Source organism: Octodon degus, unplaced genomic scaffold (assembly GCF_000260255.1).
Source record: "Octodon degus isolate 3935 unplaced genomic scaffold, OctDeg1.0 scaffold00251, whole genome shotgun sequence".
NCBI classification, from domain to species: Eukaryota; Metazoa; Chordata; class Mammalia; order Rodentia; family Octodontidae; genus Octodon; species Octodon degus.
This window is the reverse complement of record NW_004524827.1, coordinates 311,761-328,882: the sequence shown is the minus strand read 5'-3', so window position 1 is coordinate 328,882 and position 17,122 is coordinate 311,761. Positions and strand designations below refer to the sequence as shown.

Genomic DNA, 17,122 nt, shown 5'->3' with positions numbered 1-17,122 from the left:
TTTACTGAGCCATCTCCCCAGCCCCTACAATAAATATTCTTCTCTTTAAAAAAGTGGCAGTTTGTTCCTTCATCCTCCTGAAAAGTTGTCAATATGTTGTCAGAGTGGTCTCAAACTCCTGGACCCAAGTGATCCACAATCTGCCACCCCCAGTGGTAGTTTGTTTCTTTTCTCTCTCTCCTTTTCTTCTTTATATTCTTCTTAGTTATGGAGATTGATTGAATCAGAAGAACACTAAGCTACATCCACATCTCTTATAAAATTTTTTTTTAAACATCTTTATACTAAGTGGCTTAGACTGGCCTTGAACTTGTGATCTTCGTGCCTCAGTCCCCGGAGTAGCTGGGATTACAGGCATATACCATCACAGCCCAGCTCCCCAGTAGCAGTTTCTGGATAGTTTGTTTTAGCATGAAATTTGAAATCACATTAGTGAAATTTTTGTACTTTATTTAATTAACATCTATTTGTTTCTCTTGTAGTAGATCTTTTAACTGTGCATTATTTTGTAATGTCATGTGTTGGTCAATTGGAAAATTTTAATTCACTGAATTATGCAGCTCTTTCAAACACAGTATTAACACACTTATTTGTGTAATGTTAAAAATACATATCAGGAAAGTTCTTATGAATTGGGAAGTAGTCAGCTCCATAGTGGCATTAACAGGTTTTCTGAAATTCTAGTTTTTGTTTGATAGGTTAAACTTGTCACTGGCAACAAATACTCTGTTGTTTTCCATGAAGTGACAAACTCACTATGTTAATTTTTGAGAAAATGGCCTGCCAGAAATTGAAGTCTGAATAAAACTATAGTTTGACTTTCAGTCATTCTTTCAAGTAAAAAATGATATTTCGTTAAAAACAAAAGGGAATTGTAAGCTGGGGATTGAACCCAGGGCCTTACACATGCTAGGGGAATATAATAAAATTGATAACAGTTTTTTTGTGCTTTATTTTTTTGAAACAGTGAGCTATTAAAGTCATAGTTGCATTTAATTGTTGGGGGGTAGATGACCAAGATTTTAGGGTTGGGTTTTTGATATGTCCTGCCTTCAGGGTATGCAAATTAGGGTGTGATAAATTCTCAGGTAGAGAGTGCTAGGAAACCAGATTCAGTGGCACTAGGTTGAAAGCCAACAAGCATAAGGCCCATGGTGGAGATTTCCCTAAGGAGGAAGGGAAACAGATAAGAAGGGAGAGAGAAAATCTTAGTGCAGTCACTTCACAGTCATGTAGTCACTTCAATGTCACCGAGCCCCTTGTGCTGGGAATTTCACTGGAAGCCTCAAGCATATTCAGTATACACACTAGCACTGAACTGTACCCCCAGCCAAAAGCACATAACATGAACCCTACCTTAACAAACTGTAAATTATAATTTCTTAACTACAAGCACATTGTTGTACATGAGAAAGCTGCTAAGTCTTTTTCATTTTTTATAGCCATTAAATACTCCTGTTTCCCTTTCTCCTAGCCCTTGGTAACTACCATTCTGCTTTTGTGTCTATATGTTTTTTTTTTTTTTTTTTTTTTTTTTTTTTTTTTTTCGGAACCGGGGATTGAACTCAGACCCTTGCACTTGCCAGGGAAGTGCTTATTCCACTGAGCCATCTCCCCGGCCTCTGTGTCTATATGTTTGACTATACAGTAAATACTTTATATAAATAGAATCCTGCAGTGCTTTTCATTCTATGACCTTATTTTCCTTCAGTACTATTTTCAAGGTTCATCCATGCTGTAACACATGACAGGGTTTTCTTTTTTATGGATGAATGTTAATTCATTGCATAATGTACATACACATTGTCTATTCATTCATTCATTCATTCATTCATCTATTCATTCGTTTTTGGCTGGCTCAGCCTACTGAGGGCAGGGCTGTCACTGCATGTGGTGCTGGGAATTGAACCACAGTCATCCCCTGTGTCTGCCTAAGCTTGCATAAGCAGGTACTTCAGACTGCTGAGCTATCTTGCTGACTCTTTCACACATTTTCTTTAACCAGTCTTCTGTTGATGATATGTTTCTACCCTTTTTGTTATTGTGAATAATGCTGCAGGGAAAATGGGAGCACAGATATCTGTTTGAGACCCTGATTTCAGTTCTTTTGGATAAACACCCAGAAGAAAGATTACTGGAACATATGATGGTTATATTTTTAAGTTTTTAGAGTAACCTTTGCACTGTTTTCTATAGTAGCTTATTTCATTGTACATTTCCAACAGCGCAAGGCAGTTCCAGTTTTTCCATGTTCTTCCTAATACTTGTTCTCTGTTTTTTTTTGTAAAAGTAATGATCTTTTAATTATATCAATTTGTGTTCTTCCATTTTTTTTCAAGATTTTTTCTTTTTTTAAAATTTTTTTTATTTTATTATTTATTTCTGTGTATGTGTGTGTGGCCAGCTCAGTCCACCAGGGGGCGGGGCTGGCTGGCATGTGGTGCTGGGGAATTGAACCGAGGTCCGTGCGCTTTGCTAAGCTTGCTCTAAGTAGGTGCTTTAGACCCCTGAGCCATCTCACCAGCCCCTTTCCATTATTTTTTAATCGAGTATTTCCTATCAAGTTATTGGAGCTCCTTATTTGGTATTCTGCGTATTTTTTGTTTTGTACAGGGAATCGAACTCAGGACCTTACTCTTGCCATGCAGGCACTTATGTGCTCAAATATTTCTTTGCTATCAAGTTATTGGAGTTCCTTATATATTGTTCCGCATATATACTTTATTTTTTGGTATAGGGGCTCGAACTCAGGACCTTATGCTTGCCATGTGGGCACCTATGCAGCTGAACTGTTTCCCTGGTCCCTCATATTTACTCTTTTATCAGAAGCAGTTGAGCACCCCTAATATAACAGATGATTAATAAGGAAACAGGAATTGAACAAAACTATATCACAAATGGACCTAACAGTAATATAGAACATTTAACTCAACAGGAGGAGGAAACATTCTTCTCCAGGGTACACAAAACTTTAGGATAGAACAAATGTTAGGTCACCAAAAAATTTTGTTTTAAACAAAATAAGATGAAAATTCTACCACATGTCTTTTTTCCAACCACAGTGGTATAAAACTGCATATGAGTACCAGAAGGAAACCTGAAAAATTCACAATTGTATGGAAATTAAATGACACACGATCAATGAAAATGTCAAAGAAGAAACAAAAAGAAAATTAGAAATACCTTGACAGGACTAAAACTAAACAAACTAAAACTTATGCTGCAAAAGTATTCCTGAGGGGGAAGTATGGCTGCACATTAAAAAAAGATCATGGGCTGGAAATGTAGCTTAGTGGTAGACCTGTTTCCTACCGTATGCAGAGTGCTAGAGTTCTAGCCCCAGCACTGCAAAACAAACTGCAAAAACCCAACAAACAAAATCCCTCAACTCAAAATTTCAAGTAAGACCAGGTATAGTAGTACATACCTGTAAAAATCTCTGCTACACAGAAGCCTACATAGGATCAGCTTGGACAGTTTAGTTAGCAAAACCCTGACTCAAAATAAGATTTTAAAAGGACCTGGAAAACTGGGGTTTCCAGTGCACACCTGTAATGTGTACTGGTGTAATATAAGTGCTTTTGGAGGCTAGGGCAGTGGAGTGGCAAATTTGATCCTTACCCGGGAAACTTTAGAGACACTAAGCAACAGAAAACAGTGCCATCCCCCAAAGAAACAACTTAGAAGAAACAAGTGATCTTGGTATAATGGTATACATCTGTGTCTGTCTGTCTACTGTACTTGGAAGGCTGAGGCAGGAGGATCACAAATTTTAGGCCAGCTGAAAAAGTTGGAGTGGAAGATTACATGTGTAGTTCAGTGCTAGAGCAGCCCTGTGTTTGATCTTCAGTTTGGGAATAGGGAAGGATTAAGGAACTAGAAAAAGAACAAAGTAAGCCCCAAATTAACAGGAACAGCAGAAATAAACGTAGGAGAAGAAAAAAGCAATGGAAAGGTGGGTTATTAAAATTTCGTTAATTATTGAAACTGTTCTATTAATCAGTTTTGAAAATGTCTCATTGCTATTTGTTTCTCAGTAAAATAAAATAAATTTTAAAAAGCAAAAAAAAAAAGAAATTTCATGTATTTTGCTGTGTTTTTCTCTTCAGTTCTGTCCATCTTTGCCTTATATGTATGTCATGGTTTTCTGTTATGTAGTTGTGTTTGTATATTTATAATTATATTTTTCAGAGGGGCTGGGGAGATAGCTCAGTAGATTAAGCACAAGGGTCTGAGTTGAATCCTGGCAAGTGCAAGGGTGTGAGTTCAATCCCTGGTTCCACAAAAAAAAAAAAAAAAAGAAAAAAGTTTTTCTGGTGAGTTGACTATATAATGTCTTTATTTCTTGTGACATTTTTTGGCTAGTTTCATGTAGTCATTGGGCTTTCTTTTGGATTTTCTTTTGCAAGTATACCATTTGCACGGAATATCTTTATCCATTTTTTTTTTAAATTTCAGTCTACTGTCCTAAATGTATAGTAGGTTTCTTTTTTTTTCCATTTTAAAAATTTTATTTTCATTTCTCATTTTGCATTCTTTTCTTTTTTGAAAAAGAATTTTTATTTTTAATTTATTAAAAATAGAAGTTCAGTCTTTACTTCTAGGACTGTCATGGATCACCATGAATCAGTGGACAATGCCCACCTCCCTCACTCAATGCTACAGAGCCTTGTCCCATTGGTACTGTCCAGAAGCTATGTGGAAGTATATGGAGTACATGTGTGGGACCTTTGCTCACAGGGAAGTCACAAGGTTTGTGCCCCTTGTCACAGTGACCCTAAATTCCTGTTGGGTGTGTTTTAAACAGAGAAGCCATTCTTTTTTTTTTTTGGTGGAACCAGGGATTGAACTCAGACCCTTGCGCTTGCCAGGGAAGTGCTTATTCTACTGAGCTGTCTCCCTGGTTCCTAAAGTAGGTTTCTTGTATGATAGTATATTGTTAAATCTTATATTCTGAAAAATTCATTTAGCTACCCCATATCTTATGTTAAATATAATAATTAATAAGACTATTGTAGTTCGGTTGTTTTATTTCATATTGCCCCTCTCTCCTTTTTTAAAATTAAATAGTGTCTCACTATGTCCAGACTGGCCTTGAACCCACTCTGTAGTCTAGGCTAACCTTGAATTTTTGATTGTCCTCCTGCTTTAGCCTTAAGGGCTGGGATTACAGGCCTACACAGCCACGCCCAGCCCAGTCTTTCTTCCCTCTTTTCTCTATTGGTTGTGTTCCTTTGTATCTGCTTAATTTTCCTTTTACAGACATACTTTGGTTGCTTTTTCAGGTGCTTTTTTGGGGGGTACCGTGGGGCTTACATAAAACATCTTGGGTCTATAATTTATGTACTGTGTTAAATTATATACAGAAACCTCATACTTTTTTCTTTTTTAAGTTAATGTACATCAAATACACATTTAAAAAACGTCTTCAAAGTTATATTACAAAGAAACATAAGTCAGGTTTCTTATACCCCTTTAACTGAACTGCATTAACACAAATCAGTGCAGTTTGAGATACCAAAGTTTTTTTTTTTTTGGTACCAGGGATCAAACTCGGGACCCAGGCAGGCACTTAATGCTGCTGAGCTGTCTCTCTGGCCACACTTTTCCTTCTCTTCCAGTTGTATATTATTATTCATGTTACAAATCACGTGGGTTTTTTATATCTGTTAACATTTTAAAAGACACTTTTGTCTTCTAACAATAAAAATGATTTATGTATCACTCTTTTTTTTTTTCCAGGACCAGGGATTGAACTCAGGCCCTTGCACTTGCCAGGGAAGCACTTATTCCACTGAGCTATCTCCCTGGCCCTATGTATCACTCTTGCATTTGTGTATATAGTTGCCTTTACCAGTGGGGTTTATATTTTCAGAGGCTTTCTTGTTGCTGTTTATTGCTTTTATTTTTTTGAAATAGGGTCTTTCTCTGTAATTAAGGTGGGCTTTGAACACACTGTGTAGCCCAGGCTGGTCTTGAATTTGTGGCCATCCTCCTGCCTCACCCTCCAGAGTGCTGGGATTACAGTTATATACTAACATACCTGGATTTAATGTTGTAATTTTTAAAAGTGAAATATAATATTCATGATTGGCAGATTTTGTTCCTCTGAGCATTTTTTGAAAATGTATTTAGTATAGGGTCTATAGGGTCTCACTACTCAGATTGGGCTTGTAGTGATCCTTCTGTTTTCAGCCTCCCAAGCACTGGGATTACAGGTGTGCATCGCCACGCCCAGTCTCAGTTGCCTCTCAGCTGCATCCTGGGGGTGAAGCCGGCACCCAGGACAGGGCAGCACGGCACACCTGTGATTGAACTGGTCCCTGTGTCTGCCTAAGCAGGAGCTTTAATATGATGAGCTATTTGGCTGGCCCTCTCTGAGCACTTTTCAAACATCTTCCCACTTTTTTCTGTGAGATAATGATGTTGACAAATCCACTGATAGTTTTATGGAGTTTCCCTTCTACATGACATACTACTTTTCTCCTGCTGTTATCAGTATTTTCCCCTTCAGGCTCTCTGGTCATCAACAAGGTCTTTGACTTTTGACATTTTAATGACAGTATGTCTTGGTATGGAATTTTTAGGGTTTGTCTTTCCCCAGATTTGGAAGCTTTTGACCGTTACTTTGTTAAGTATTATGATTTCAATATTTCCTATTTTTCTGAAATTACCATTGTGCTTATGGTGTTCCACTTGATGGTGTTCAAAACTCCTTTAGGTTTTCTTCACTTTTTTATTGTTTTACTCTCTTTTGATTGGATAATTTTAGGGAAGCGTTTATTCCATTGAGCCATCTCCCTGGCCCATTGATTGGATAATTTTAAATGATCGATCATTTTGAAGTACTGTATTGTATTTTTCAGTTCCGTTATTACATTCAGGTTTAAAATTTCTCTTTGGTTCTGTTCTATAGTTTCTGTCTCTGTTGAAATTGTCATGTTGTTCATGTATCATTTTCCTGAGTTTGTTGAACATCTTTATGATTAATTTGAATTACTTTTTGTTGGGTAATTTATTTCTAATATTTTTTGTTTTTTTATCTGGTTAATTTGTTTCTGATGCGGATATTGAGGTTCCCCTAATACAGTTGTATTAGTACTTATTTAATTTTTTTCATGCCTGTTAATATTTGTTTTATATGATTGGGTGCACTGGTATTTGTTGCATATATGCTTATGATTATTATTTCTCCTTCGATTGTTTCCTTTTCAATAATGGAGTGACCTTTTATATCTCTCTTAATTAGTCTTAACTTGAAATCCACTTTGTCTGCAAATTGAATAGCTCCCGTGCTTTTTTTCTCGGTTCTTGTCACATGGAGTATGGTTTTCCATCCTTTGACTTTCAGTCTATGAATTTCTTTTTGAGTTAAATGTGTTTCTTGTATGTAGCATGTTGTTGGATCTTGCTTCTTTTTTTTTTTTTTTTTGGTACTGGGGATTGAACTCAGGACCCTAGGCTTGCCCAGGCAGGTGCTTATTCTACTGAGCTATCTCCCCAGCCCCAATTTTTTTTTTTTTTTTGGTAAGGATCTTGCTTCTTGATTGATTCTGACAGTCTGTGCCTTTTGATTGGTGAGTTGAGCCCATTAACATTGATTATTGTAGCTGGTATGTATTGACTTATCCTTGTCATGTTGTTTTCCTGTGGTTGGTTCCCCCTCTTTTTTTTCCCCCTTCCTCTTGTTTATTTTTTTGTCTTGCCTGGTAGATTTTGTTGGAGTTGATGGAGTTGTAGTTCTTGCTATCTCTTCTAGAATGTCCTTCAAAACGTTTTGGAGTGCTGGTTTGTTGGTCATAAATTTCCTCAGATGTTCCTTGGTATGGAAGTATTTTATTTCTCCATCAGGGTTTTGGTACCAGGGATTGAACACAGGACCTTGATCCTGCCAGGCAGATGCTTATGCCCCTGAACTATCTCCCCATCCCTCTCCATCAGTTTTGAAAGATAGTTTTTCAGAGTACATCAATCTTGAGTTGAAATTTAGAACTTGAAATACATAATTCGAATCTCTCCTTTGACTTGAGGGTTTGTGCTGAGAAGTCAGCTGTGGACTGACTGTTATAGGCATTGTTTCTTTTACCTAATAACCTTTAAGATTCTATTATTGTGTTGAATTTCTGGAATCTTGACTATGATATACCTAACTGTAGATTTTTTTTTTGATTGTGGTTCATTAGGGTTTTTCTCACTTAACTGTATGTCAAATTCTTTTTCTCTATCAGGGATATTTTCTACCATGAAGTCTGTGAACAATTTTTTTTTTTTTTGCTCCGAATGCCTTTAGGCCAGGTTTGACTGGCTAGAGTGTTGTGGGGATCGAACTAGAGCAACCGGAGGCTGACAGCTTTGTGGAAGCAGCCACATAAAGAACTGAGCTAGGGCCAGGCCCCCATGTGAACAATGTTTTATACCTTTTGTGCTATCTCCTGCTTTTACATTGACTCCAGTCAATTTTAAACTATTCTTTGCCTCATATAGCAGCTGCTCAGTTGATTTCTCATAGACCCTTGCTATTTGTTTGGAACCGGGGATTGAACTCAGGCCCTTGTGCTTGCCAGGCAAGTGCTTATTCTATCTCCCCCGCCCGACCCTTGCTATTTTTAATAACTATTTCTTTTCATGCTCACTAGCAAGGTTGTCTTCTGTATCTGAGATCCTGTCCTCCCGTTGGCTTAATCTGCTTTGTATATTTGTTGTGGAATTTTTATTTTTCTGAATCCCTGCTTGAATCTGCCTTAATGGATTCTGTCTCCTTCCTCTGCTGAGCATTCATGTCTTCCATAATTTTCTTTTTTAGCATTTAGGACAGGGATCTACAGGGTCTCACTGTGTAGATTAGACTCATAGTGATCATCCTGTTTACAGCCTCCCAAGTGCTGGGATTACTGGTGCACACCTCCACGCCCAGTCTCAATTGCCATCTCAGTTTGCCCTTGGGGTGGGGCCGGCATGCCAGGCCCTGGGGATCCAACTCCAGTCCTTGCCTCTGCCTAAGCAGATGCTTTAATCTGTTGAGCTATTTGGCTGGCCCTGCCGTAATTTTCTTAAGCTCCTATATTTTTTGTCTGTATCTGGTCTATAGTCACTAAGCATGGTTTTAATTGTGCAGACCATATCTGTAGTTATCTGAGAAATTGTTTCTGATTTGGGTTTTTCTAGAGCTTCCATCTGTTGCTTTGTTGTTACTGCTTCAGAGAGGCCAGATGGGTGGCTTTTTGATTGTTTAACCTATTGCCCCCTGCGTTTGCCTTTGGTGAACTGAATGTCTGAGATTGCATCTTATTTAAGTTTCTTCTATTTTCTTTTTAGTTAATTTCTAGGGTAATGCTTGCAAATTGCCTATGGTGGGCTGCTTTATTGGTAGTATTTAGGCATCTTCCAGGTATAACTGGTTTTTGGATTTTGAGACTGTTGTAGTATCCTATGTCTTCAATTTGTTGGGGATGAGAAGATGCTGCCTGCTTGGCCCAGCCCCTGCTTCTTCGGCACTGTGTCACAGTGTTTTCTGTGATGCTTTATCAATTGCAATCTTAGAATCAGGGAAGAATGTCTCTTTAGAACAATTATGTCACTTTGGTCTATAGTAGTACCGTCAGCAATGGCAGTAGCTTTAAACACAGCCCAGAAAGTGACAAACTGAGCTAGCCATAATTTACCACCTTTAATCATATGAAGTAGATTTGTGGTTATGTAACAAAATCTAAAACCAGAAAAGCATGTAGTATACAAATCCGTGATATGTCAGTTTTGCCCTCGAGTTAATATTTAAAATGAGTTAATGAGAAAATAGAGAAGTGGAAGAAGAGGATGAGATTAGAAGTCGGACTGAAGGACAAAGGGGGATCACACTAACTTTGGGAAACTGGTGCAGAAAGCTGGAGGGAAAGAGAAGGAAGAAATAAAAAGAACGATAGAACAACCACAAAGAAGCCAGGAAACACATTCACACTCATAAAAACAAGATTAAACAATGAAGGAGAAAGAAAACAAACCACTACCACCACCACGACAAAAAACAAACAGGAGAGAAAGAAAAAAAAGTAAAAAGAAAATGTCTATTTCCAAGTATGATTGTGCTGTCACTGGTAGACAACGTGTGGAGCCAGTGTCCCCCCCCCATCCATGTCGATTTATCCCAGCAAGCCAATATTAGCTTTTGGTGGGGTAGTGGGTAATCTTTCTCTGCACCTTCTGACTGAGACCAGTCTCATTGGGCCTACGACGCACCTTCTGTGGGCCTGAGCCCAGCTGGGAGCTGCTGTAATCTGAGTTCTGAGTTCAGTCAGCCCCTCTCCAAGATGCTCCCAGGCAGTCAGTCATGTGGGATGACCGAGGTGTTCTTCATGTACATCCACTGCTCCCCTCCACTGCTGTGTCTCTCTGTGGAGGCCTCATATTCGCCAGGTGTCTGTAGGTTTTAATTACTCCTCTTGCACAGTGAGTCCTGACTCAGGAGGAATGTGCCACCAGCTACCTCCTTTGTTGAAGTTTTTCATTTCACTCTCCATGGGCTTTAATTCACACTTCTTTTTTTTTTCCATAATTTTATTGAGAAACAAATAGCAAAGAGACAGTTTCAAATCAAATTGGTAGGACAGTTCCAATAATTAACACATTGCATACTCTCTTCCTAGTGGTTATTTGCTGTACAAGATGCAGACATGATATCCTATTTAATTCACACTTCTGATCCTTCCTGGGCCAAAAGGACCCACTTCCCTCCTTATAGTTTTTCTCATATTGCTAAATTCCAGTATCTGGATGGTGGCTCTCAGAGAGGCTCTTTTTTTGCTGCTTACCACTCTACTATCTTGGTGCTCTTTCTTTTTGTCAGGTAATTCATCTACTTCTGTTTCTTTAGGATTTCTTTTCTTTAGGTTTCTTTTCTTTTTTTGTGTGTGGTGTTGAGGATCAAACTCAGGGCCTTGTGCATGCAAGGCAAGAATTCTACCACTGAGCCACATCCCTAGCCCTACGATTGGTTTCTTGGTCCTTTGATTGGCAGTGTTGTCTTGTTTCTTCACATTCTTTATAATTTTGTATTGGCAACTGTATATTTGAAGAATCATCTTTCCTAGTCCTTATGGGCTATGTTTATTTAAATAGAGAACTTCACCAGTCAGTCTAGCTAACAAATTCTGGAAACATCAAATCTTTTTGGTGGGTATGTCTAGGCTTGTGTTCATACATTGTACACACACACACACACACACAGACACCCCTCTCTCTCTGCTGGAATTTGTAATGTTTTGCTTTTTGGTATTCTACTAAGTCACAGGTCATCTGAAGCAGTATCTTGCTTGCTATTATGTTTTCTTTTCTTTTTGGCAGCCTCCAGGTATGTTGAATACATCAGATTCTGTCAGTACCATGAGTCAGTCTGACCAGAAACTAGGCTGCTCTCAGTCAGTACCCCCGAAGATGGAATTTTGGATGAATTATCCACTCCTGTTTTTTTCCCTGAGAGGCACATGATCTGTATTGTCCTTTGTTTGTTGTGCTGTCGATCCTCTGGGGCAGTAGCATGGTTTCCTTTTTTTTTAGTTTTTTTTTTGTTATTGTTCTCAGTTACCGTCTGGAATCTAGATTATGACAGATCCCATCTGTGTTCCAAGACTGGCAAGACAGAAACCAGTCTCTTGGTCTGCCCCTTACAAGCAAGAAGAATTAGGAACACTGTCTCTTTTTTTGCTTCCCTAGGAAGAATTAAGATGCTGGGAGTTTTTGCCTGAATCACATGGCATTATGCTTGGGGGAGGGACTATGATAGGACATCCTCTGAATTTTTCCCCTGGAATTAGTGTCTGGTTTTACATTTGCCTTGGGTACAGGGGTCTAAACTGATGTCTGAATTTCTCATAAAGGGAGTTGTTTTATGTGTTGAATTAATTTTTTTAAAGAGGGAAAAAGATTTGAGGTTTATATTCTTTTGTATCACTCATCAAAGACTTTCTAAGTTGGCTTTTGTGAGTGGTCATGAAGAACACAAATGAAACAGTTTTGTGACATCATGAGACTTTGTTGTTGTTGTTTACTTTTGGTTATGAAGGATTCACAGTGACATTTTGGTGCTACTGTCTTGATACATGCCAAGCTTACCCTTCATTGCTTTTAGATTATTGTGCATGTATATACAAAAAAAATGGTGTGTTGGTATTATGAATGTAGTTTTGATCTTGTTTATCTCTAAAGTGTATCAAGTGGCTTGTTGATATACATGCTCAGAACAGCTTTTTTATTTTTATTTATTTATTTATTTATTTATTTATTTTTATGAACCCAGAATTGAACTCAGGACCTTGTACTTGCCAGGCAAGTGGTTATTTTACTGAGCCTCCTCCCCGGCCGCAGCTTTTTTTTTTAATTGAGATAAAGAAGTTTCTAATATTTGTCTGAATCTTTCTTTAATAATGACTAGTGATCTTGTCAAGTGCTTTTTTTTTTTTGGTGGTGCTGAGGATGGAACCCAGGGCCTCCTTTATGCCAGGTAAAGTGTTCTACCACAGAGCCACCCGCCCAGTCCCTGTCAAATGTTTTCTATGTATCCATGGAACTATTATGTTATTGTATTTATCTGTGGCTCAGGGGATTGAATTCAAGACCTTGTGCACATACTGTATCATTGAGCTCCGTCTTTATCCCCTAACATGTGATTAAAAATTTGGTGAATTACTTTGAACAAAACTTTGTATTTGTGATTAAAGTCAATTTAGTCTTTTTCAGTATTTATGTATGTACATATTTAGTATTACATGCATATAACAATTTCAGACATTATTTGTTATTGTTAATTCATTTAGAATTACCCATATATTTTTCACCTTTTTCTGTGTTATTGGAGTTCAAACCTAAGAGCACTGTATCACTGAGCTGCACCTATAGCTCCTTTTTTATTTTTTTGAGACAGGGTCTCAATTAAATTTGCCCTGTCTCACTTCAAACTTCTGGTTTTCCTGGGTCAGCCACTTCTGTAGCTGGGATTATAGGTTTGTGCCACTGTGCCTTGCTTCTTATTTCTTGTAATTTTTTTTTTTTTATTTTAGGGAAGGGTCTACAGGGTGTTCAGGGTTTTACTACTAGATCGGACTCTTAGTGGTCCGCCTTTTTATAGCCTCCCAAGAGCTGGGATTACAGGAACATGCCACCACGCCCAGTCTCAATCGCCATCCATCTCAGTGCGCCCCCAGGGCTGCCCTGGCCCCTGGGCCTGCTGCTTGCAGGTGCTTTAATCTGCTGAGCTATTTGGCCAGCCCGCTTGTAACTCTTAAGATTCTACTTGGGATCATTGTCATCCTGCTTAAAAAAAAGTCGAAAGTTATAGGTGTGGTTGGGTGTAGCTCAACTATGTACTTGTTGCCTACTATGTACTTGGCTGTGGGTTTGGTTCCCCCTTACCCATCCCCCCAAATCCTTAAGCATTATTATTTATGTTTTTTTTAAAATTGTATTTATTTATTTATGTGTGTGTGTGTGGCCAGCTCAGCCCACCAGGGGCGGGGCTGGCTGGCATGTGGTGCTGGGGGATTGAACCGTGGTCCCTGTGCTTTGCTGAGCTTGTTCTAAGTAGGTGCTTTAGACCACTGAGCCATCTCACCAGCCCCATTATTTATGTTTTAATTATTTTCTATTTTTTATTAATTTTAATGAGAAAAAAGATAAAATAGCAATGAAACAGTTTCAGAACAGCTTAGTAAGACAGTTACAATAATTAATACATTGCATATTGTCTTCGCAGTAACTATTCAGAGGACAAGATGCAGACATGATATCTTGTCTAAGCAATATTAGTACAACCTTTTCTTATTTACTTTTTTTTTGGTACATAAACTTTTTGTTTACTCAGCTTTCTTTGTTTTTGAAGCAAGGATTTTTCTTTTTCTTTCTTTCTTTTTTTTTTTTTTTTTTTTTTTTGCAGAACTGGGGATTGAACTCAGGCCCTTGCACTTGTCAGGAAAGTGCTTATTCCACTGAGCCATCTCCCCAGCCCTGCTTTCTTTGTTTTTGGAGACTGGTTCATATTATGTAACTCATGCTGGCCTTGAAATTCACTGTGTAGCCCAAGCTGGCCTCAAACTTGTGGCAGTCCTGTGCCTCCGCCTCCCAAGTGCTGGGTTACGGGAGTGCACTACCACACCTGGCCTGAAGTTTAATCTTCATTTTGTGTTTTTGTAGAACAGTTTTTTTTGGGGGTATCAAATTCACCTTGACAGGTACTTTTTATCAGCACCTGAGGGCATTTCTTGAATGTTTCTGGCATATTTCCTCCACCCCCCCTTTTCTTTTGGTGGGTGCGAAGTCATACAGTACTTGTCTTCTTTCTTAAAACACTTGAAAAATTTTGTCTTTGGGTTTCTGCACCTTAACTATGGTGTACTTAGTCATGGCTTTTGTTTCAATTCTACAGAAATGAATTTGCGGCTGTTGAAATACTTTATCCTAATGTCTTTTCTTTCTGAACTTCTGGTTATTTTTTCTTGTTATTTCCTGTACATATTTAAATTAATCTAAGCTGGATATGGTGGTATATGTCTGTGGTTCCAGTGTTCTGGGAGCTTGAAGCAGGAGAACTGAGAGTTGGAGATCAGCCAAGATTATTAAGTGACTTAGTAAGATCATATCTCAGAAAAAAAAAATCAAGACGTGGCTCATTTTGAATTTCCTGAGCTCAATTTTAGTAATAAAAAAATAAAAATGCAGTATTTTCAATTTTTAAAGAAGCTATATTTGGAAGTAAAACTTACAAGAAAGTAGAATAGCTTCCCCCAAAATCTTTAACTGGCTTTAACAGTTACCAATTCCTGGACAACCATGTTTCATCCATAATTCTATCTACTTTTTTCTATTCTTGTGCCTTATTCTATGGTAAGTAGCATTTCATCTGTAAGTGAGCATTCTATTTCAAAGATAAAGATCATTTACAAGACATTCTTATTGTCTTATAGAGTACTATTTTTAATTTTTTTTTTGTATTTTAGGGAAGGGTCTACAGGGTGTTCAAGGTCTTACAACTAGATCTGATTCATAGTGATCTGCCTGTTTACTGCCTCCCAAGAGCTGGGATTATAGGCGGGTGCTACCATGCCCAGTCTCTACTTTTTAAATTATTTGAAAAAAGATCTAAGGGTCTAAGCGATAGCTTGGTGGCATAAACACCTGCCTGGCATGTACAAGGTACTGAGTTCAAACCTGGAAACCCCCAAAACAAGATCCAAGTAAGAATCTACCCATTTATGATTCATGAATTTTTTTTTTCATTTGAAACTGAACAGAGTATATACAAGGAGAGCTGAAAGAGCTTGTAGTGGGGAAATTATCTAGGACTAATAGTTTCACTGCAAAGACAGACTCTAGGAAACACACTATGAAGTTCTACATGATAAATGGAATTTGTAGATGAGAAATGCAATGTGTAAATTTACTCTCCAAGATGATAATTTCATAAAAAGATACACAATTTTTTAAATGTATTAGGAAGTGGAGAGGCTTTTTTGTGTATTTAGTACAGAGTCTACAGGGTCTCACTACTTAGATCGGACTCAGTGATTCTCCTGTTTTTAGCCTGGCAAGTTCTGGGATTACAGGCTTGTGCCACCACGCCCAATCTCAGTAATCACTGTCTCAGTGCACCGAGGGCAGGGGATTGATGTATTTGTTAAGGCTCTTAATCTGAGGATTCCCCACTGATTTATTTTCCTTGGAATTTATTTGGTGGAAAGTGGAAGAGGTCATGGTCTAGTAGTTTCCCACATCAGAATTTTAGTGATTACATTCATATGATGTAACTTAATATGTTTGTTTGTCTTCATTTATTTCCTCTAAGTTAGTAGTTGGATCTGGAATGCTTGATCAGATTTTAGCTCATGATTTTTTGTTGCTGTTTTTTTTTTAAGACATCGAAGGTGGGTCAATATGTTCTTTTTTTTGGGGGGGGTACTGTAGATCAAACATAGGACCTTGTGCTTGCCAGGCAGGCACTTATGCTGCTGAGCTATATCCCCAGCCTTAGTGTGTTCTTTTTTATTTTTATTTTTTGGTGGAACCAGGGATTGAACTCAGGCCCTTGCGCTTGCCAGGCAAGTGCTTATTCTACTGAGCCATCTCCCGGCCCTGTTCTTTTTTAAATACATATTTTAGTTTGGCACAATAATTGTACATTTTATGTGGTTCATTGTGACATTTTATGTATATAATACTTAATGATCAAATCAGAGTAATTGGTATATCCTCAAACATTTATCATTTCTTCATGTTGGTAGCATTCAAAATCTTCTCTACCAGCAATCTGTTTCAAAATACATAATTATTGTCAGCAGTTATCCTACTATGCTATAGAGCATTAGAAATTATTATTTCTGCTGAACTACATCTCTGTACCCCTTAATCATCATCTGTGCATCCTGCTTTCCACATATCCTTGATAGGTCTTGCTAACCACTATTTCACTCCATATTTCTATGAGGTCGTGTTTTTAGCTTCTTTATATAAATGATGATACGTAATATGTGTCTTTTTATTTCACTTAATATAATCTCTTCCAATTTCATCCATGTTCATTTGTGATATAATTTCATTTTTATGGCTGAATAATATTTCAGAATGAATATTCATCTATCTCTTTATTTTTTGTGGTCCTGAGAATTGAACCCAAGGGCTTGAACATACTACAGGTTTGATCTATTACTGAGCTAAACCTTCAGAATCTACTTCATTTTTAAAATCCATTTGTCCATTGATGGATACCTTTTTTTGATTGTATCCTGGCTATTGTGTATAGTGTTGTAAATAAACATGAGTGTAAGTTCATTGGGATTGGGAGACACATAATGTTTAGTACAATAGTCTTCTTTGGTGATGTGAACTCTCATTTACAGATGGTGGGATTCTTTATACATTAAGGATCTTAAAATGGTCATGTTTTAATTGTCATCTCTCTGTTGGCTCAAATATTTCAATACAGTGACTTTAATTTCCTATTGAGTAGATGAATTTTGTATATGAAGGGCAGAATAAAAACTTGTTTTTTTAAAGGTATTGGCCAGTTTTCAGAATAATGAATTGACTCATGAACATCTTCCAGTTCTGGCCATTTTGAGATTTGTTTTGTCATTATGTATGT

The 17,122-nt window shown here is 37.7% G+C and overlaps 1 protein-coding gene and 1 pseudogene across 6 annotated transcripts in view; one reads left to right on the top strand and one right to left on the bottom strand.

Annotated features, from left to right (window-relative positions):
• Window positions 1-17,122, top strand: part of Thoc2 (THO complex 2) — a 143,152-nt gene that overhangs the window by 10,190 nt on the left and 115,840 nt on the right. The window lies entirely within an intron of this gene.
• LOC111813987 lies at window positions 4,718-4,859 on the bottom strand (annotated as a pseudogene).